The sequence below is a fragment of the Ammospiza caudacuta genome, chromosome 10, assembly GCF_027887145.1.
Source record: "Ammospiza caudacuta isolate bAmmCau1 chromosome 10, bAmmCau1.pri, whole genome shotgun sequence".
Classification (NCBI taxonomy): Eukaryota; Metazoa; Chordata; class Aves; order Passeriformes; family Passerellidae; genus Ammospiza; species Ammospiza caudacuta.
In genome coordinates this window covers 13,504,870-13,527,743 of record NC_080602.1, presented here as the reverse complement: position 1 = coordinate 13,527,743, position 22,874 = coordinate 13,504,870, and the positions used below count along the sequence as shown (strand labels likewise).

At 39.0% G+C, this 22,874-nt stretch overlaps 1 protein-coding gene across 1 annotated transcript in view; it reads left to right on the top strand.

The window, feature by feature from the left end:
* The first annotated feature begins 2,716 nt into the window (after window positions 1–2,716).
* Window positions 2,717–22,874, top strand: part of ENTREP2 (endosomal transmembrane epsin interactor 2) — an 81,612-nt gene continuing 61,454 nt past the window's right edge. Inside the window, exon 1 of the mRNA XM_058811613.1 lies at window positions 2,717–2,733. The gene's annotated coding sequence lies outside the window, so the exon portion shown is untranslated. The remainder of the gene's footprint in view (window positions 2,734–22,874) is intronic.

Below are 22,874 nucleotides of genomic sequence, written 5' to 3'. Positions count from 1 at the left end.
CCCTCACTTCTTGGAAGTAAATAACTGAGTCATTTGACATTGAAGTAGAAATTGTGAATCTATTTTGTTGTGTGTTTATGTGGTGTACTGTAGTTTTTAGTCATTAGAAATGCACATCCTAACAGAGAGCAGTCTTGCCATTGATACTTCTCAGCAGTTTTTGACACCAAATGACCTGTCAATAGAAATGAAGGCTTCAAAATTTTCTTATGAGTATTTCAAATGTTTCTTAAAATAATTTCCTAGTGTTTGTAACCGTCTAGCTGGTTGAAAAAAATTCAAAATAGATCAGGCTGCATATTAGACACACAGAAAGTTCTGTAATTAAATGCAATGAAAAGGTTCTGATTTCTCACTTTCTTTTTGAAATCAAGTGTCCATGTTAGTGAGAGCTTATTTAAAGAACAAGGCACCATAATTTCCATAAAACTTTGAAGAGTTCAGAGCTTATTTAAACATCATCCCATACCTTAAACATTTTATCTTTCATAGGAAAGATTAGGAAGATAAAGAGTATCTTCATATATTTTGCATTAAGACATTTTTAAGGCAATTAATCAGAGTCAGCCTCACACTGAGCTGAAGGAAATTTGAGGTTCAGATAAGCAGGTACTGGTTAATTCTCTGCATAGGCAACTTTCATTGGCAAGACCTTGCAATCTGTGTGCTGAAATGCTTGGCAGCTTGTTCCCATTGCAGTTTCCTGGGAAAATGGTGATTTCTTCTTCACATTCTCTCAATTGGGTAAAAGGAAATATTTTTTCATATAAGGGAAATGAGCATAAGTGTCTTTGATCCTGTTAAGAGCATCAAGAGCAGAGTACTAGCCCCATTTTAGTGGTGGAAGGATAGGTCTCAAAATTAGGCTGTTCTGGGAGATCACTGGAAGTATGAGCAGTGACAGGGTTATTTGTCTCTTCTGTAGGTCCATAATTGCTTGAAGATGAGAAAATATTTGTGCCCCCTTTGCCCTTTAGGATGCAAAGTTGTAGTGTGTTGTGTGTGTGCCCAGATGGAAGGAAAGCTTCTGCTCAGTGATGTTCATGGTTCCTGGGACAGCAGCAAACCACAGGCTATGGAGCTGTGGCTGTGTGACTGCAAAAGCAAATACCACTTTGTGAAGTCTTTTCTTCAAATTATTTAGAAGATTGCAGAAAGATGTTTATCCTGCTACTCCCCCAATCTTGATTTAAGAAAATGACCAGGCTTAGAGACCAGAGTTCTCTCTAGTAGAGCAAAGTATTAATAAAATAGTAAACTAAATCATAAGATTGCCCAGGTTTCTAAAATTACTCTGGCACTAGAGTAATTGCTGTGTGTTCTTCTATCTCTTTTTTATGTATGGTTACGTGGCAGTTGTTGTGTTCTTGTGTAGAAGTGTGTTGCTGGAAGATCTTGTGCTGCCTTTTCTTTTTATTAAGTTTCTTCTCAATTGTGCCTCTTTTCATCCACATCCCATGTTCAGAGCAGATCAATTCTTCTGGTTTAAAAGCATCTTTAATGTAGAATGCTTTCAAGGTTCATGAAATACCTGCTTTTTTGTGTTCTTTGAAAATGGAAACAGATATAAAGGGAGATTGTTGGTGTGAACTCAAACCCAACTTTTCTTTTGTGGAAAATGGGAAATATGTTATATACTTGCCTACTTCATTAACTGAGAAAGCTGAATGTAGGAGTTTTTTCTGTAGTTTTCTATGACTTTAAACCTATTTTGTACAAAAACCTCAGGTGGTGCTTAAAGGAGTTAACTTTCAACAACTTCTACTTGTCTGTGACCCTGGCTGTTCCTCACATGCAGCAGGTTGTCCTGGCACGTTCCTGTACAAAATCATTGTGGAATTGAAGGGGAGATGACAATTTGTTAGCAATTGTGGTTTTCTCTTCTCCATTTCAGCTAAAGAGTTTGGGTTTTTTTCCTTCCTCCTATCCCCTGTTCTGTCTTCTTCTGGTATTTTCCATTATTGCCTGTGGATAGTCAGGAGGAGTAGAGGGATAGTTGTAGCTTGGGGTAAGGAACTTGAAGTTTGCATGAGAAGCCTCTTGCCAACAGTGTGACTGTGAAAGCAAAGCCAAGCTCCTTGAGAGAAAGGACCCTCACTGCTCCTGTGGTGTGATCCAGTGTTCAGTGAACTGGGACAACCCGGAACACATTTATTTGTTTATTTGGCTTGCAGATGATAATTTCATGTCTAGGACTCCAAGGGCAGCTTTCCTGTCCACCTGCTGTAGGTAGAAATGGAACTCCAACTCTGTGGTTATCAGGTGGTTTTTCACCAAATGTCCCCTGTGCTTCTGAGTGTGCTCTATGAGAGCTCTGGATCCTCTCTGGGGTATGAGAACCCACAGTATGGATTGCTTGGTTGTGCACTCCTGGGTAGCACACACTGCCTGAGAGCTCAGCCCGCAGCTTCCTTGGGGGAAACTCTTTTTGGGTGAGAGTGTGTGACCAGATCCCTTCTCTGCAGAGGATTGTTCTAATAGCAGATTCCAAATCTGTGGACTCACAGCTGTAGGGGGATAGAAGATAAAATGTAATCTTATCCCCTAAAGAGTTGCAGCTGAACCAATTACTAAAGATTGGGAGCAGGCCTGATGTTAACAGGCCACACCTGAGGCCAGTAAGAACAAGTGTTATGAAAGAGTGGATTGGTGGGAACTGGAGTCAGTTGGCTGCTGTGAGGACCAGGAAGAGTCAGTGTCTGGAGGAGCTGAGTACCAGGAAACATCAAGGAGGTACGAGACTCTAGCAGTATGGAACCCTTGCAATGGCATGTAATAGAACCTTTGCAATATAATGACTACACATAGCCATGATGATTAGTTTGTTGTGGACAATTTGTTTTTCTGTGAAGTTTGCTGCTGGTTCAGCAAATGTTCTGTATCTCTAAATATTCACTTTCAGGCTTCTTTTGGAGGAGTTTGTATTGCTGGTTTGGAAACTGGGTAGATAAATTTCCACACAGAAGAAATTTCTGGGAGACTTACCAGACCTCTAAAGCAGATTATCAAATAGTGAAGCCCAGGGAACAAATGAAACTGATTTCTCTATGTGGCTGTTGAAGATCTTATGTCATTCCTAAAAGAGGATGCATCCACTCACTAGGACAGTTACTTTGATGTTCCTTGTTTCCATTTGGTGAAATTTAGAAGACCAGGAAATGAATCACTTCAAAAAATCCTACAAGTGACTTGGTAATATTTTGCCTATTCACAATATGGCCAATAAGTCACGGTAGGTTTTTGCCCCTCTGATAGGGAGAAAATAAAAGCTGCTCAATGGGATGATACATTTGAGAAAGTAGTACTACCAGTTTGACTGATCAGTTAGGAATTTTAAGGTGTAGTTTCAGTTTTAGTTACAGATAGTGGAACCTTCAGTTGCACACTTGCAAAAGAATTACATGAACTTTGATTCTTTGAGACATTATCTGTTACTGTGTACCACTGTATCCTTTATTAACTACTATCTGATTTCTGGGTTTTTCTGACTTCTTTTTGGATTTGCTGACACCTCAGCCACCTCTTTCCTTCCCTTTGTAAGTTTGTCAGGGCTTTGAAATGTGAGCAGTCTGTGGAAGGAGGTCAGCTGTCTGGAACTTTGTGTCTCAGGCAGCCTGCTAGGGGTGTGTGTTGTGCTACACAGTGTTGGTAAAAAAAAAATCAGTCACCTGCACAGGTTTGCTTGTCACCTTCACACACTGCACAAGGATTGCAATGTGCCATGTCTGCAATGGACCATTATTAATTGTATTAGCATTCTTGGTTTGTACATCCTGACTGTGTTGTGTGACTGACAAAAAACCCAGAAACATGCAACCCAGAAAACCCACGAGGCTGTTAATAGATGCAGTTAAACCTTGGCATTGGTGCACAGGAGGAGCTCATACACCTCATAGAACATCAGAACTGAGAGGCCTTGGGTGCATCCTCTGTGGATGCTTTGTGGAGTCTGTGCTCAGGCAGGGCTTTGGAGCAGGCCATTCATGGGTGAGTGTTGTTTCCATATCCTGATGGAATGACAGCAAATCAGCTGGACAGAGGAACAGTCAGAAAGATTACAGCATTCCTTTTTAATTCTTTGAACTGTGCCTGGTAAAATAACTGCTTGTAGCTTCTGAGGATTTGGGGCCAAGTACAACCTTGAGATTTTTTTGTCTCCAGTGCACTAGAGAATAGCAGACTCATGGGAGGCAACATTATTTGTTTCAGGAGGCACATCAGCTTTATTGCTTCTGAGTATGTTCTGTTGCCTTAGCCTTAAGAGCAATTTAATTTAAAAACTTCCTGTGTTACAGGAAGGAGCAGTGGAAGAAAGCAAAGATAATTATGATAAGAAGCAGGAGGTGTCCAGTCTGTAGGGAAGAAATAGCATTGTTTTTATTAATCCCATATTATTATAAGTGACTTGTATTCTGAAGTCTTTATATTTCTGTAGGCAGCCAGACTGCAGAATAAAAATATTTTTTGAATAAGTTTCTTACTGTTGTCAGCATACAGCTTTTAGTTACTTTGTTGTGGGTTTGTTTTTGTTTATTCTGTAGCAGAAAGACAGATGTATGTTTCAGTCTCTTTAGGAACGAAATATTTTTCCTGGATGCTGGTTGTCCTTTCCAGCCATTTGTTTGAATGCTGGAAATGTAGGAGCACTGGTGTAAAGGACAGTAAATACTGCCCAGGAAGTTAGGAGAACTAGCTGTGAGGAACAGGTTAAGTCTACTGAGAAACTGGGACAGAGCTAAGTACCTTGGTGGAAATGGGAATTTCTAAGGTAAATAATCTAGTTATTTGCAGCTGCTGAACTTATTGCACCTTCATTTTAGTTTTATGTTGTGACTTACTAAAGGAATGAATTGTGAATTATTATGTTTAATTAACTATTCTTTCACAATTGATTTTTCTGCATACTCCTGTGCCTTCTGGGATCCAAGGGCAGAACAGATAATGGGACTGTGTAAGGTGTGAAGTGCCTGAAATATGTAACTTAGAGGAGTAGAACAATTTCAGTGTATTTAGAGAAAGCTACTCTTCTAGAAGCAGGTGGTGTGGTCATTACCTCATCTCTTTGGGAGCAAGCACATTGCTTTAAAGGAGTGTTATGCAAATGTGACAAACATAGGGAATTTATAATTGAGGAATATTTATACATTCAGAGCATCCCAGCTTACGTGCAGGCAACATTTTAAGATCAATATGCCCCAAAGCTTAGTCTTCCATCTTTGGCAAAGTCATAGAATCACTGTGTCTGCCCCATAAACAGAGGGTTTACAACCTGTTTGTAAGGACTCTGTGTTGATAATTCCTTCACAAGCTCTTGCCTGTGCAGTTTGAAGCTGCAGTCCTGTCCCCAATCTATTTTGTCCTTTTTATTTTTGGTGGTCTGTGGATGTGTCCGTGTCAGTGTTCCAGTTCTGGCTGTGTGTGTGCTCCCACTCACTGCTCCTGCTCACCAGGAGTGTTCTCACACACAGACTCTGCTCCTGGGGATAAATGGAGCCAGAGGATGAGCTGGGAGAGCAAATGGAATCTGCCTGCTGGGAGGATGAAGTCTCTGGGCCACACTGGAGCCTGTGTGAATGGTCACTCATCCACTGAGTGCTTGGTGTGGGTGCTCTCAAGACCAGATGCTTTTGCAAACAGATCTGCTGGTGTTCCATTTGCTCTTTGGCCCCACAGGTTTCCTGAATTACCAATCTGAGAGCTCCTGTATCGTGCAGAGGATCTGAGCTCCCCACAAATGGCTGGAAATGCTTTGTGCTGGGCAGAATTTTCCTCCATCCTGGTTACATCTCCATTGGTAGTTTGCTGCAGGTCTGCAGACTAAAATAGCCGGTTCTGAGGAGCAGATGCCAGTGCTTGGTGTGTTGCTTTTAAGGGCCTTGAGTGGGTGGAGTACTTTTGAGCTAATTTGCAGTAAATGAGAAATACTTACTGGAATTACTGCTGCATCACTTATTCTGAGACATTGTTTTCCAATAGATTGTGGTTTAAAACATTGAATAATTTCATAATATTCTAAAAAGTGTATTATTTGGTTTTATTATTGGTTTTGTTTTGTTTTATTTTCATATTCTGATAAAAATGAGTAAACACTGAAGAATATGTATTTTTGCTTAAAGGAGGCAAACTGAATTTAACACTTGGATTTCTGATCTTTATAACAGCTTGATTTAAACTTGGGTAGTTGAAACAGCAGCACAATTTTAAACTTTTGGGTCTGATTTACAAAGTAGGAGTTACTCTACTTAGCAAACTTGCTTTCAGTTTTAGATATGAACTTTCCTTCTTTCTAGAAGCCATCATCATGAGTCACTTCTGTTCTGCAGAACCAGCAAATAATGTCCTCACTGATAGCTATGCAGGTTTGTTATTTCTGTCACTTCCAAAGAGTCAATCTCAGCAGAATTATTTTCATGTGTGGGGTATAATGTACTTATGAGATTTTTTGTTTTGCTACTGTTTTAGCAGAAAAGAGCATGGCTTAAGCTGAAGATTCTAGATAAGCCTTCAGTGCCAGAGAGATAACAGGTGGTTTTAAACTGAACACACTTAATCCAGAGGCACTGAGAGATAATAAACATGTAGCTTTATGCTGTCACTTTTGTATTCACTCTCTTCAGGGAAAAAACTCTTTTCATCTGTGTGGAAAATCGTGTTTGCAGCTATTTTTCAGATGTGACAGATTTTGTCTGCTAAAGAAATTAAGATTACTCTTTAGTTAAAAAAAAAAAACAACAAACAAAACACCAAACCAGCATTGAGCATTCAATGTAAAGAGCCAAGGGACAACCTGATTTATCAATAATAAACACAAGTCATTATCTCCCTATAATGGATTCTAGTGAGCATGGTTCTATCAGAGCAGTCAAACTCAATGTTTTCCTTTGTTAGAGCAGTGGAAGTATTTGTTGACTAATGCTGCTGAAATAGTGGAATAATTTGTTGACTAATGCTACTAAACTAAGAGGTTTTCAAGTTCTGACTCTGTGAACAGTCATCAAGAATTTTGATGTTGCTGTGGACATGTGTGACATTGCTGTGTCATTCTGGAAATAACATTGGTAGAAAGTGGTTTTGTCATATCTTGAAATTAGCTGTAGTTCAAACAAATTTTATTTTTCCCTAGGCTTAAATACAAAACCTTTTGAAAACTTGTGAAATGTATGGCTAAAAAAAAGTAATTCCACACTGCAGTGCAAAGGCTGCTGCCCTGTGTTTGTGTTGCTGTGAAGGGAGCTCAGTCTGTTCTGTGTGTCTCAGGTCATCCAGAGTATCAAACTGTACCCTTGACCCTTTCCTGTTGTTCCCTCCTAAACAGAAATTTTCTGGGGGTGTGTAGGACCACTTACACATTGTTATGGCAAGTTTCAGTTTTTCTGTTTGTGAGCTGAAAATAAAAATGCATTTAGAAAACTCCTAATGAAAGTGTGGCATCTTTAGGTGAACAGATGAGCTTCCTCTTGCTTGCCTATACAGACATGATTTGTATCTGAAAGGGTATTGTGTTGATTGCAAATGAGAATAAACCAAATGGATGCTGTTGTAGTCCTTTCTGCCTTGAAAATTGCCTTCCAAAAAGCAATGTTAATTCAAGAAGTCCTAGATCTGAGTTTTCATTTTGCAGTGGTTTTAAACATAATAGAGTTTTCATGTGAAATAAATTTTTGTTACACTTAAAGAATAAAAGGGAGCATCAAAAAAGAGTATTTCTGGGTTTACAACAAAAACGTTGACTTCGGGAGTGGAGATTTATTTAGATACAACAGAGTATGATGAATAATTTTTATGTTCAAAGTAACATTAAAAGCAGAGCAAGACAAGCCACAAAACACCACTGGAGTGGGGGATGTGGGGAAGGAAGGAAGGAAAATGCATGTAGGATAATGGCTCATGCCCTGGAGACACATTGCCATGGGTCTGTAATTGCAGGACTCCCTTAGAGCTGCACCAAGGATTTCTGTGATGCACCTGTGCCCCTCCTAGCACAGAACCTGCTGCATGAACCAGAGGGAATGAAACCAGTGAGGGCAGGACAGGTGGGCTGGCAGGGGCACTTTGTCTCCTGAGAACCCTGCACACTTTGGGTGGGATGTTATAGCGTCTCCATGTTGCCTTTATGCATAAACCAGCAATGGTTGTCCTTTCAGGAGGACAGAAGTAATGTTATGATGTAGGAGTCAGGTTTAACGTGTAGGCTGAAGTCTCTCACATCAACAATTTTTCACATCTGTTCTGGTACAAGAGGAGGCATTAGCTTTTTTAAGGAGTTCCTAACAGGAAATTCTTGTCCTGTTTATTCTTGTGTGACATATATTGGTCTGGACCTAAGGAATTTATAATAATTTAGAACTTCTTTTTCTCCCTCAAAAATTTTCCTTCATTCCTTCTGAAATTTGGAATAAAGCTTCACAGTCAGACCATGCTTTGAGATCTTATGAAATATCACTACAATAAGTAGTGACTAGGAACAGTACTAAAACATTGCTCTCTGTTTTTGAAGTTCATGTTAATTCAGTAAATATTTTCTTTCCTACCTAAGTACCTTAAATCTTCAGTGCAGCTTTTCCTTTGAGCTTTTCAAATACTCTCACTGTGGCTTGACAGACTCATTTCTCTTGGTATGTAATATTTGCCTTCTGAGTGGAGAAGAACCTTTACTGTAAAAGCAATAATGACAGTACAAACAGTGTTGCACAGATAATAAGGATAACCAATATCACACCAATATCTGCTGGCATTTGGTGTCTGCCAGAGGCCATGTGCTCATCCTCCTTCCCTGACCTTCTGTTGTGCTTTAACAGAGCTTGGTTCTTAGCTCAAGAGAAAATCCATCAGTTAAGGAATGATTCCCTGGGAGGAGCTTGGCACCTTCCTTTGGACCTCACTTCTGGAACTGCTGGATTTTCCCTTCCTGTGAACCAAGTGCCTGAAGGATGGAGTATGAATCCAGCTCTTTGGGAAGGTGCTCCCCAGGGACAGGAGCTGTCAGTCTGGGTGAGGTTTGTCTGAAGAGTTCAGTCACACCCATCACTGCTTTGTGAGCCTAAAGAAATGGGCAGGAGCAGAAAGAATTTAATTTCTACTTCTGACCTTGCACCTTCCCCTGCAGCAGTGCCCTTTGTGCCTGTGGGACTGGAATTCACCACCAGGCAAATTGTAATGTCCTTCCCCTTGATAGTTCCCTCTCATGTCCTGGAAGTTTAAAAACTTGCCTTCCAGTATGAATTGTTTGGGGTGGGCTTAAGGTTTTGCCTCAATCAGCTGTTTTGGTTCATAACTCCAGAAGTAATTATCTTGTTAACTAACCTATTTTGAAAAATTAGAGAAAATAAGAAATAATGGGGAAAAAAAGAGTCCATTTGAGAGTTACAGTTACTTTTCAATCTTGAATGTTTTGGCAGCAAGCAATTTTATTTTTGTTTTTGGAGGTTGGTTATTTTGGGATTCTGAAGATTTCTTCCCCTCATCAGTGTCTGATTTGATTTATATAACATCAATGAAACAATATAGGTCTGTGAAGAATTTTACCTTTGGAAAAGTAATTCTATATGCACTAACATTTAGAGCTCCTGGAAAATAAAAATAAATGAGATTTTTTTTTGTTTATAGTTAGATATATCATATTTAGGAACTATATGGGAGTCCCCAAACAATATATTTCCTTGGATCTGCTGTATGTGACTTAATCAAGAAAAAGAACCTGGTGCCAAATTGAATGCTGTAGTAATGAGCTGTAGCTCAAATTCTTGAAAACTAGTTCATGTAGAAATTAGAGCAATGGTTTAAACAATATTTCCCTGATTCAGAAAGGTCTAAAAATGCTTCTGGTGCCTTCGGTCTGTTAACCATATAACATCAGAAATGTTATATGGTTAACAGACAGAAGGCACCAGAAGCCTTTTGACCTCCTTTACCTCTAGCCTGAGGAATCAGTGTTTTAGACAGTTTAGCTGTTATTGATGTAATCCTTGAGTTGAGTTTGAGGAGGTAAAGGAGACCAATGTCAGGAGGAGCTTGTTTTGGTTTTGGGTAAAGCATGGCAATGCAGCACTGGAGCTGTGCTCTGTGTCATCCAGCTGGCCAGAAGCTCCACTGTGAGCCAGGAGTGTCAGGGAAGGTGTCAGGAGTGCCCAGCTGCTGCCTCACCTGCCAGGGCTGTCCCTGCTCCTTGGGACACCGTAGGGACAGCCAGGGGTGGCTCTGTGGGAGTTCCAGCAAATCCTGCACCAAACAGAGCTGATGGGTGTGAATTCTGACTTACAGCTCAGGCCAAAGGACATGCCAAAGGAGAATAGGATGTGGAAACCTTATACTTAAAAATAATATAGAGGCTTTGTGAAGTGTTCTGTTTTCTGAAAGCAGAAAATTCAACACTCAGTGTAATTATATTTGTTTGAAGCCCACAAGAAGCCTGTGGATTAACAATAATGCACAGTGATTGCATTAATCAGGAGACTCTAGTGGAAATGAGAGGTTTAATGATATAAATACATATAATAGTACTTTGGATGAAGTACAAATACTTTCTGAGGAGATCATCCTGAAGAAGATGAAAAATTGTAATTTTACAAACAGATCTGGAGAAAAGAGTTCCTTTCTTTTCCAATTAAATTACCAGTGAATAGCTTGAGAAAGAAAAGGTAGGCTTGTGTATTAAAGAAGGTGGTTTCTCTGGCATGGAAAAGGATACCTCATACAGCTTTTTAGTTAGTAAAGTTGTACTTGCATGGAGTGTGGTTTACTGGATTTCTCAGAAGCAGGCACTAACTTCAGTGTAAGGCAATAAAATATTAAAAATCAATGTATTTGGTGTCTGTGAAAGAATTCCTTGGTCATTTAAATGGGAGAAATGTTTGCTTCCCCAGTTGCCACTTGACATGCCTGAGGAGTGGGAAGATGAGAATAAGCAATAGTGTGTTCTCAGACAAGATTCACACCTCCTCAATCCCCTAAGAACTTTCTTTAGAAATGTGCTATCTGTTCCCTCTGTGTTTCCACATCTGACAAGTGATGATCTGTTACTTCAGTAAGCTCTAAATATGCCCCACCATTGGATAACAGGGTTGTACAAACACACTGAGGCAACTCTAATAAACATTATAGTGATGAATAGTTCTTGCCCTTCTTTGCCTGAGAAATTAAAACTTTGCTAGCTTAACCCACCCATGTTTTTAAAAAGTAACTAGAGCATATTGCAGGGACAATGAATTCAGTCCTTTCACTGACCCAGTGGTCTGTAGCAAGGCTTTAAGGAATGTATGAGCAGATAATGCAAGGAATATTTCCTAGAAATCTAGGATTGTAATATAGCATTAGTTGAGTATAGATTCACAGTTTATAATCCTGTGGAATAGCAAATATATGGAAGTAACCCTCTTAAATATAAATGGAAACTTGGCAAAAAAAATTTTTGTGTTGTTGGTTTGGTTCTGTTTTTTAGTTTTTATTGTTAATTTGTTTGGGTTTTTTTTTTTTTTTTTGCTTAGTGGGGAATTTTTTTTTGTCTGGTTTATTGTTGTTGTTTGAGTTGCTTTTTTTTTAATCTATATTGTGGGGATTTCCTAATATGGTGTTGAAACAAACTAGAACAAGGTAAGCTGACAGCTGATCTTTCAAGGATGTACTGCCTATAGGGGCTTGCTTGTTTTGTTTTCCTACAAAATGGAGGTCAATTATTCAGAAGGAAAAAAAGCATTGAGATCCAGAAAATTCTCTTGCTTGGTGAGGCAATAATATCACAGTTCTACAGTGACCTTTCTGTCTGTGGAGGTGAGGGTCTCCAATTGCTGTATTGAGCTGGGAGCTGTGCCCTGGTGCTTTTGCCAGGTTGCCTTGGCTCCCAGCTCCAGTAGCCTTTGTGCTTGAGTGCAGCCAGGGTCCCTTCCCTCAGGCAATTAAACCCCTCCTGCTTTTCTGTCACTTCTCTAGACCTGAGATCTCTTCTTCTGCTCTCTCTCATTTATCTCCTTTGTAGAAAGTGTTGATCAGAGGAAAGTTTGCAGAATGCAGTTGATTCTTGACTGAGAGTAAAAAATGATTAAATATTATTCTGTGTAATTTCTTTTACTGGTTATGCATTCACCTTAGGGAAAAAACTAAAACCAAACCCACCAAAAAATCCCAAACCAGTAAGCATCCAATTTGTATTTGATCTTAATAATGTTCCTCTTAGTTGAATTGTATGATGAAGGGAAGAAACATCACAGGCATAAAGTTAGTGCTTATGGGAAGTTAGTGTATGATGGAAAGGACAGGATTGTTTAGTGGTCAGAATTGTCTTCCAATAGAATTATCTCCGCCTGCACCAACACAGTTAAAAGGCTGACTTCCAGACAGCACAGCTTTGCTAAGGGTGTGAAAGTAATGTCCTAAATAAAAATGCAATCAAGCTTGAGAAAAAACACTGTGGAGATGATGTTGTGATTAGGAAGGTATTTGGAGTCTTCTCCAGGTTTGTTAAATGGTTTAATGGTGCTACCTGGGCTGGCTGGGCTGCTCAAGAGTGAGTGCAGGTTTGGGTTTGAAAGCTGCAAATCCCAAGTGTGATCAGTGATGAAAGAATTGGGAAAAGGCTGCTACTAGAATCTCATAGAAACTGCCAGAAACTCAAAAGATACTTTAACAGTGATCACATACTAAACAACATTATCTTCATAGGCTCTAATTAACCACCAGAAAAATGACCATCTTTTCTGCCAGTTTGTTCCATTTGCCTCCATTGACCCATAGAAGCAGAATATTTTTCTGGTTTTTATCAAGAAATTTATTTGACAAAAATAAAAATTCACTCATCAAAATGTAGGTCTATAACAAAAACTTATCTACATTGTAGCAAAACAATAAAAACTTTGCTGTGTTGTAGCAAAAGGAGGTTGAAGTAAATTAAGAGGGCAAGTAAAGATGATGTGGACTCTAAAACATTACCAAAGGCTGATTGATTTTCTGTGTATATCATTTCATTTGGGCACAAGCTATACTGCACTTCATGGAGTCAGATGGCAGGACTTGACTTGTGAGTTTTACTGGTGTCACACTATATTTTGAGTGAGATTTTTCTCCTCTTTTTTCTTATTTTTTTCTTCTTTTTTTTTTTTCCCTGCAGCCTAGTGGCCTGCATGAGTTTATTACCTGATGGTGTGTAATGAACTGGGCAGCAGCAGTAGCTTAGCAACATCAGCTAGTGCTGATGAGCAGCTAGTGCCAAAGAACTGTGTTGGCTTTCATCGTTTTAAAATGCCAGCTGGTTCTTTAATAGTCTTTCTATATTTAGAGATTGATAATTGTGTTTTAACTTGTAGACCTAGGCTGGATTTCACCACTAAATTGTTTGATAAAGAATTTGGGAGTCTCAGAAGTTTGAACTGTAGGCATTGATATAAGATTTAGGAAGGGCATGATAATAACTAAATCCCCAGGTGAGATACTTGGTGATGGAGAGTACACAGAAACCTTCCTTGCTTCCAATTCATTCTAAGTGCACGAGCAAAGCTGCCTAAAATGCACCAAAGGAGTGGTAAACTGCCTTCTCTGAGAATTATGATGTTCTCTTAATAAATAATAATACCCAATAAATATATAATTTATTAGAGATTATTATTCACGCAAATATTTTTATATAAGTAAATTAGAAAATAAATTAGTGTTACAAACATATCCTGATTCTGTGCTTACATGTATGCACACACTAAAATAAAACATCAAGAATGTATTTTTTACAGAAATCATAAAGTTATAGAAATGTGCACCTGGCATAGGTCTCAACAGCTCATCTGTTCTATTTTCAGTGTGAGATCCATCTATAAACAGCAGCATCTCCAGCTGAATGTTTGTTAAATTGTTCCTGGAGTAAGGTAATAAAGGAATCTGTGTAACCTTGATTGCATCTTCCAGCACTTAACTGTGCTGATATGAATCTCATACATTAACTCTATATATCCTAACAGGGAATGTAAATTCTTTCTGGAAGTTAAACTTCTGATATTTCTGGATGCATATATGGTGGGCACAAGGCAAATGTTGCTGTTCGTTTGTTGAGGATTTTTAACTCACCAGAAAATGCCACTGTTCTTTAGCCTGGGTAAAACATACAGAGCTTTCTAACTTAATTATAAGTAGTTTTCCAAATCTTTTTGCATCTTTATTTCTGACCTTGATTCTCTACAGTGGTTGGGTATATTTAATGAAATGTGGGCAAGCTGGGCAGAACATTCTTGCTGAGAATATTCACCAGTGCTTATGGCAGCAGAATGGATGCTGTGCAATCTGTATGGATGACACTGCTGATTTGTTCCCAGATGCTGTCTGTGTCCCTCTGTCACTTTCTTATTTATATTTTAATTCCTGGTTAAACCAATTCTCAAGTCCTTTTCTGCATATTTCCCATTTTCTGACAGTTAGGTCCCTTTATGTACTCAAGTATTAATACCTTACTTCTCTTGAGTTTATTTTTCAGCAGTGTTAGAGCATCCTTATTTGCAAACATCTTTTAATTTCCTGTTTGAAATACTTGCTTTTCATATTTCACAGTTCTTTGGTTGTGGTACCATCATGTCTCCCAGCCTGAGGTGGTGTGTGGATGGTTATGTCAGTGTGTCCCCACAGAGCTGTGTGGGTTCAGGTGTGCACTCCTTTGATGGTGTTCACAGGGGTCTCAGCATGAGGGGAGAGAGGTGGATCTGACACCGTGTTTCAGAAGGCTTGATTTATTTTTGTATGGTATGTATTATATTAAAACTATACTAAAAGAATAGAAGAAAGGATTTCATCAGAAGGCTGGCTAAGAATAGAAAAAGAAGGAATAAATAACAAAGGCTTGTGTGTGGGACAGAGTCCGAGCCAGCTGGGCTGTGACTGGCCATTAATTAAAAACAACTCTGTGAGACCAATCACAGACCCACCTGTTGCATTCCACAGCAGCAGATAACCATTGTTTACATTTTTTTCCTGAGGCCTCTCAGCTTCTCAAGAAGAAAAATCCTAAATAAAAGGTTTTTCAGAAAATATTGTAGCTACACACTTGCAGAATGAATTCTGCACACTGGGCTCTGATTCATCTTCTGGAGCTCTCTGAGCATGCAGACTGGGTAGCACTAAACTGCAAAGTGTGCTTCCCCAGCAGCTCTGCTTCCCCAGCAGCTCTCATGCTGGCTGGCTCTGGGTGGGCAGGTAAATCCACAGGCTCCGACTGGAGCTAGATCTTGTTTCTTAAGCTCAACAAAACAACCAAAATACACCCCAGCTAACAACAAAAACCCGACAAAACCCCCACACCCTACCACAAAAAAACCCAAAACGAGATGAAACAAGCAAAGAAAAACACAAACAAACAAACCAACCCCCACAAGCACCCAAGCAAAACAAGCCCTGCCAAGGCAGAGCCGTGGATGGTGTGGATGTCAGCTTCCCAACAGCATCTGCTCCCTCAGCAGCTCAGCTCCTGCTGGCCTGCCCTGCCTGTGGCTGTGACCCTCCTGTTACAAACATGCTGTTTTGGGGAGCTGCACACACTCCCTGTGCTGATCCATAACAGGCTTTTTGAGGGGTGGAAACTCCTGGGTGACAGCTGGAGATTTGGGTGGGTTTGGTGCCACTCTGTGATGCTGTGTGTTTCAATAGGCCATGCCTAGCTGAAGGATTCAAATTCATCTCAGGTTTTTTTAAATTAATTCTGATTTGCAGAACTGGAACTTTTACAAGTATTGAATAACTGGTCATAACTACCATTTTTTGAAAAAGCCCAGAAGGTATTTTCTATGGAGAAGACTGGAGAACTTTTCATGGGAGGAGCTTTCCTGGTAGCTAATGGACAAATCTTGTGGTTTTGTGTTGCTAGAAGAATCTTTTCATGTCTCTCCTTGGCTTCAGCCAGTTTTGTCTTTCTGCCTTAGTCCCTAAATGATCCTCTTGCCATGCAGGAATAATCTGACAGTCTCTGGTTCATTAGAAGTGCTTTTGGTAGTAGGTGTAATAGCTGTCATTGAAATGATGTTTTAATAAGTATGTAGGATGTTTCATGTTTGTAAATCTGCCAGTTATTAACACTTGCACGTGTTTTCTGGTTCCATTCTCTCTCTTATTGTTCCTCAAAGGAATTACTGTACAAGTACTTGGAGAAAATCACTTTCTGTTGTGTTTATATAACACTGCTAAAAGGATTTATAAATTGGAAGCCAGCACTATGTGACTCAAGTCATGTTTGACTCGAGCTGTAGCAGAAAATTACTTTGAATATTTAATAGTTTTCTAGTTAAAAGTCTTCTGCTTTGCTTTTAAAGGTATTTGGTGTGCAACAGAGAACAAATTATAGCCTTTTACTGACAGGTAAGTGGTATTGTAAAATCATAAATGTATACAGTTTGTCATTTTCAGAAGAAGGAAAAATGAAGATTCAAATTTTCAGAGTCGTTTAGAAGTATTAATTACTGTGATTTCCTTTCAGTGTTGAATCTTATTTACTTCATCTGCTTTGAAAATTCTACGCTAGGACTGTATTCCAACTAATATCAAGATTTGATATGTTTGTGATTTCTTTTCATGTATAAGGTGGGGATGGATTTTATAGCTTAAAAATGACAAGCCATGACAGCACACAGAGAATTTACTGCCTCCCTGTAGAATCACTAAATGCAAATAAAAAGCATGGTTTTAGTTTCCAAATATTGACGGTGAGTTCTAGGAAAGCACTGTGAAGTCTTGCACAGACTCTCAAATGCTTAATGTGGAGCCTTACCTAGAGCCCAGGATTTCTTTACTGTTAAAAGCACATCCTGCAGACTGCAAAGAAGGAAGAAATGGTGAGAAATTAGGGGAAAAATATAATTGAGAGGTTGTATATTTGAGGAAATTAAAATTGTGTGACTGATTTGAGAAAGCTTCTCTTGCTGATCTCCTCTCTTGGAGACCTTGAGGCAGAAAAAGATTGGGTTTCTTTGGCTTTCCCAAGATGTAAATCAATTGAAAGGAGCTTTTTAGACCACATTTCTGTTCTGTTACTGCTACTTACAGAATTGGTTGATGGATTAGAGTATTTCAAAATGTGGCAAACTGCTTTTTCTTTGAGTATTTAGTAAGCAGCACCATTAAGTTTTTGTGTCCCTGGGTTACAATTGCTAAATAGGTAGTTTGTTGCCGATTCCAAAATTGTACATATGATTTTAGTAATTGTTTTTTGAGTACTCATAACCTTACTGGCAGGAAGGGAGACAAGAACTTCAGTGAATACAGGAGTAACTGTGATATGGGAACAGAGTACCACATCCTAGTTTTTAACTCTCTTATATTTCAGGAAGATATTTTAAAGAAACTAATGATTTTTTTTTATGAGTTTGTTATCAGTAGGGGAGCAAGAATAATTTCTGGAGCATAATGTATATAATGAAATTATAGAATGGCCTAAAGCTCCTCACATTCCATCCTCTCTGCCATGGGCAGGGACACCTTCCACTGTCCCAGGGTGCTCCAAGCCCTGTCCAGCCTGGCCTTGGCCACTTCCAGAGATGGGGCAGCCACAGCTGCTCTGGGCACCTGTGCCAGGGCCTGCCCACCCTCACAGGGAACAATTCCTGCCTAACCCCTAACCTAAGCCTGCTCCTTGTCAGTTTGGGAATTTAATATTGATAAGCATTTTATAAACATGTGGTGTCTGTAGTTAGTGGAAGGTCAAAAGCATCCTAAAAATTAAAAAAAATGGCTTATTATCTTTGAATATGCAGTGGCTCAGCATTTTGATGTGTAAAATAGAGGTTCAGAATGACCTTTATTGTATCTAGTAATAACCTGAGTAACAAACTGTGTTCAATTCCATCATATTTTGAGGTATAGCAAGGGGTTATTTCTGTGTTGTAAGAGCAGCAATGCAGTGATTTTTTTTCTCTGCTGAGACAATAAATAAGATGTTAATTGGGCAGGCAGCAGTTTCACTGAGCATGGTCTGCAGAACTGCTGGAGCAGGAATGAGTTTTGAGTCTGCATCACTTGGCATCAATTGCTCCTCGGTGAATTGTGCATTTGCCATGCAGCATCTCTGCTGCTTCTCCATAGTTTCACTGATTCTTCAAACATTTTCAGAAATTTACAGAACATATCTGCAAAAGACAGCTTATGTTGAATACTAAACTTTAAAGGGGATAATTATCAGCTACAAAACAGAATATTTTTAATTTTGCTATCATATTTTTATATCTTAAGTGGTTTGTTTTTTAGCTGCCTGCTAGCAAAAAAATTATATATTTGTTTGCACTTCTGTTAATAGTTACAGTATTGCTTTTAATGATGTTTTTAAATTTGATTTTCATTACATTTTTCTGACTATACTACTGACTTCTGGCAGTTTTCTGACTTCATTTCTCTGGCCCTTTCTTTTTCATATCCCATTTCCCCAGTGCCTGCCTGCTGCAGAGCTCCCTGTTTAGCAGTTATCTGCTTTTACTCTTTGTGTGTGTGTGAATTTAAAATCAAACAAAAAACTACCAAAACAAAACCAAACTCCACAGGGAATTGGCAATGCTCTCTATCTCCTGTCTTGATAATACACTTGGTGCTGTTACTGATTTCCATGTCTCAAGATGGAAAGTAGGATAGAAAGTCTAGAGGGAAGAGAAAGGAGAGATTTTGTCTTTTTTCCTTCTTTTTATCAACAGCAGTAACAATTTTGCTGCCCCTCCTGCAGTTTTTTTGTGCTCTAACACAACTGATCTGCAAAATGATCAATAATATTCCGTGGTAATGTTTCTTGTGAAGCTGTACTGGAATTCTGGAACAAGTTGGGTTTGAGGTCTTTCTGTAAAATAAAGACTGAAGAAATGAAGGATGCTTCTCTGCATCTTTCACTTGTTGGGGATAAAGAAGTCCTGTGTCCTTCAAAGCAGTTACCAGCAGTGTCAGAAGCTAAGGAAAACAATTAGAACATCAGTGAGGGTCCCTCTATCACCACCAAATTTCTGTGGGTAGAATATCAGGAGAGAGACTAAGAACCTTCTGAGGTAAATACCGCAGGGACGATGTATGGATTTCTAAAGGTGTCTTTTCTGAAATTACTTTGAAAAAATACAGTAGAGCTTGTTTATTACAAGCAGAATCTGACATGCTGTATAACATGCTCTAAGTTCATGAAATTTTGCAACGCTGCAGTGAATGAGCAAAGAACTGTCTTAATTTGCAGAGTCTGAAGCACGGAAAGGTGAGATGACCTATTGAAGTGACAAAGATTTGTGCTTTCCAGAATCAGGAAACCTACTCTAAAAAGACCCAAGCTTTCCAGCTTTTTCCTTTGTACTTTCCTTCTGAGTCTGGTTTCTTTTTTTTTTTTTTTTTCTCTTCATGTCATTATACTTTCCTTAGGTGTTTAGCCATTGAGTGTCTGACTGTGTAACCTTGTGAAAAAAGAACAAGTACCTGGTAGTGGTGTAAAGCAAGGCTGAGTGCTGTGTGTGTTACAAAGGGTCTGTAATGTCTGGGAACAGTTTTACAACGAGTAGGAAGGAAATTCTGAAGAAAGTGGGATGAGAAGACATAGATGAAAGTTCCTTTATAGATGAAAGTTCCTTTACATGCTGAAATACAAAAATGACTGAGAATATGATGGTTTTTTCTATCCCAGGGAACAAAATCAGTGTCATTTTAAGAGAGTAATTGAAGTTTTTTGCAAGAGTTATTTATTGTGAGAATTGTTAAAATGAAAAAGATTCCCAATCCACATTAATACTCACTGAATGCTGAATATTATTGTGTTTTGTTTTTGACAGCCTTCATCATTCTTTCTTATTCAGTTTCTTTCCTCCTCTTTAAGGAGTATTTAATGAAGCAGAAGCTGTGATTAATTAATTATGTCCATGCCACCTTCAAGATCAAAATGACTTTCTGTTATAATTCCCAGTTTCTGTGTCCCAGAACTCTTCTCCTGATCCTTTTGACTCCAGAATGAACAAAAGTGTTTTGTTTGGTCTTTGATATTTTGGTCTCATTTTCTGGGCTAATCTTGTATCTGTCTCTGCAGCTGAGAAGTGCTGGTGCTGCTTAGGGTAACAAGGCTCTGAATCCATGCTCTGACTGAGCTCCTCAGCTGGGACCCAAGGCATGGCACTTTGGTTGCTGTGGGTTATGCTGGGTCCTTTAAAGTGATTTTGCGCTGAGATATTTAAAATTTCTTTATGTTCCATGGGCACTCTGCTGGGGTTCTTCAGCAAGACTGACATATGCCAGGTTTAGATGCTCTGGTGCAATTCACTCTTCTTTTTTTTCTCTTTTTTTGCTCTTGCAGAATGAGTCACTTGATATTCAGGACTATCTTGTACTCAGGCCAATTAAGCACTTGTCAGCTTTGCAAAATGCACTTAAAAAAAATGAAATACAAATGCCAAATGATGCATGTGCACCCGTGGACTGGTTTGAGGCTCATTTACTGGAGTTTTCTGTAGACTCATTTTGTTTCTTTATGGGAGCTGGATGAGTTTATTAAAAACTGAATTACAGATTTCTTTACACTTGCTATGTTTCATTCCTGCACCGAGGTAATTTCCCTGGGAATCCATACAGTGTGCTGTATAAATCAAGGTGAGTTCTAAAGGGGAAATATTGCAGAGACATATACTGGGCAAGTTACTCATTTTTAAGGATGATGTTGACAAATGCTGTTTGTTAGGATCTCTGCTCTCCTTTCTGTAGATTAGATCTGAGTTTTTGTTTTTGATTGGAAAGGAATGTAGCAGTAGTTGTATATAACTTGGCATAAAGTCAGCAAAAGTTTTTGATAAGCTGAAGAACTTAATTTTACTGACCTGAACGCAGAAGTTCCTCTCACTTCTAAATTTTTCTAGTTTTATATTCGGTCATAACTTTTTCTTTTGGTGTAGAATTTCTTTCTTAGAAGTATTAGTTAAGTTCCTTGATTTGGTGTTTAACTTCATTATGAAGAGAGTATTGTAGTTGTGAATGAGTTTACTTTCACAGTGAGAGCACTGTTCTCACCTGTGTTCCCTAGAGAAAAAGACTTCTGAAAGATTGATTCTGTTGAGACTACTGAGTTACCCTAAAATCAGCCAAATAAAAGATTGCTTTTTCCTTTGTTAAAGTTTGCCTTAAAGAAGTGAAAGCAGTGTTTTTAGTATTATGATTAGATATGAAATATCTTCTTTAAACTGCTTGATCCAGCAAGCAGCTAAGGAGGGAGGAGAGAGAAATGACAGGATGTACTGGCTGCACGAACTTTTCATTTCTGGTGCCTGTGGGGTGTGAATGATGTGGCTGCATCTCCTTGGTGTCTGACCTGTGTGAGCACAGTGCCCACTGTCACCTCACCTGAGCAGTGTGAGCACAGTGCCCACTGTCACCTCACCTGAGCAGTGTGAGCACAGTGCCCACTGTCACCTGAGCAGTGTGAGCACAGTGCCCACTGTCACCTTGGGCACACTGCACGTACTCTTGCATGTGGAGCTCCATCAGTCTGAGACTTCACTGGGTCTGTGAGAGAACAGGAGAGTCCCAGCTCTGGGTTCCTGATCCAGCTGGTACCTGTGAGCTACCTCAGGTAGCTGAGGCTCATTTTGTCTGGGCTCTCTTAGATACCTGTATATGGAAAAGCTGTAGAAGCTGTAGAAAACTGAATCCCATTTAGCAAGCTTTGAATCTTTTAAGTGACTTTTTGTCTAATGAAAATCAGTAGTATTCTAGAGGCTTTCTAATATCTGTGTTTCCCAAGTTGATGAATGAAACAGGAATAGCAGACTATTTGCATAATGTAGTTTCTATTAATGTGACTTTCAGGTTTTTCAGTGCCTTTTTTATTGTGTGTAGAGTTGTTCTTTTTATTGCTCTACTATTTTCTCTTCCCTTGTTCTGTCATCTTCCTTGTTACTTGCATTGATTTTTTTTTTCCTATTAAAAAGAAAAAAAAACACATAACAACAAACAAACCCACCAAAACAAAGAAACTTGACCCCTCTTCCCAACATCCAGACATTGTTCTGCTGATTTTGTAGTGGATTGCCACATTTCTGTGGTCTTTATGTTTAGTCATGATGTGTTTACAGTAGTGCAAGATGGGGTGTAATTACTACTGCAGAGTGTCCTGTAGAGAATATTTCCCAGTTAAGTCACCAGAATCTGATGTAACCCTAACCAGACTCCTTGACACAAGGCACAGGTTGTCATGTTCCTATAAATCAATAGCAATAACTTCAGAGAGTCTTCCTGACAGCTCTGCAGTGCTGAGGCTGATTTTCTTCACATCAGCTGCCAGCTGAGGGGAACTCAATTTGAATTTCTCCTATCCATTAATCAGCAAGCTTCAAGTGGTCCTTGGTCTGTCCCATATTGCTAGAAAGCCAAGTTTCCCTGTAAAGTGCATGGATACTTGTTTCAGAACAACCATTGTTGTCATTGTCTTCCTGTCAACTTTCTCCATGTGGACAAAAAGAAAGCTGCTGGCTAGAGTAGAATAGATCCATCTCTCTCTGCCTTCTTCAGCTTAAAAACAAAGCTTTTGCATCTCAGATGGTGATTCTGAAAAGTGAATGTGGAAAGATAGTGAGGAGATGGTTCTAAAACCAGATATTGTGTGCAAAGTCACTATCTCATTCTATTACATGCCTGAGTTCAAAGTCAAGCATGTTTTTTGAAAAGACAAGTGACACCTCATGTTCTGGAATACCATACCACTGTCTTGGGTTTTGAGAGCTAATTTTCAAATTTATTTAACTAAGATGGAATCTAAATGCCAAAAATACAAGTTAAAACTTTTTAGGTTGTGTTAGTGTGCATAAAATGTAATAGCCCTAAATAATTTGGAAGTAAGTTTTAGTCTCTCTGTCTTGTTTTGAGTTTATCCTGTCTTAATGAATAAAGTATCTCCAGCTGAAGCAGGGATATAGCTGCTTTTATGA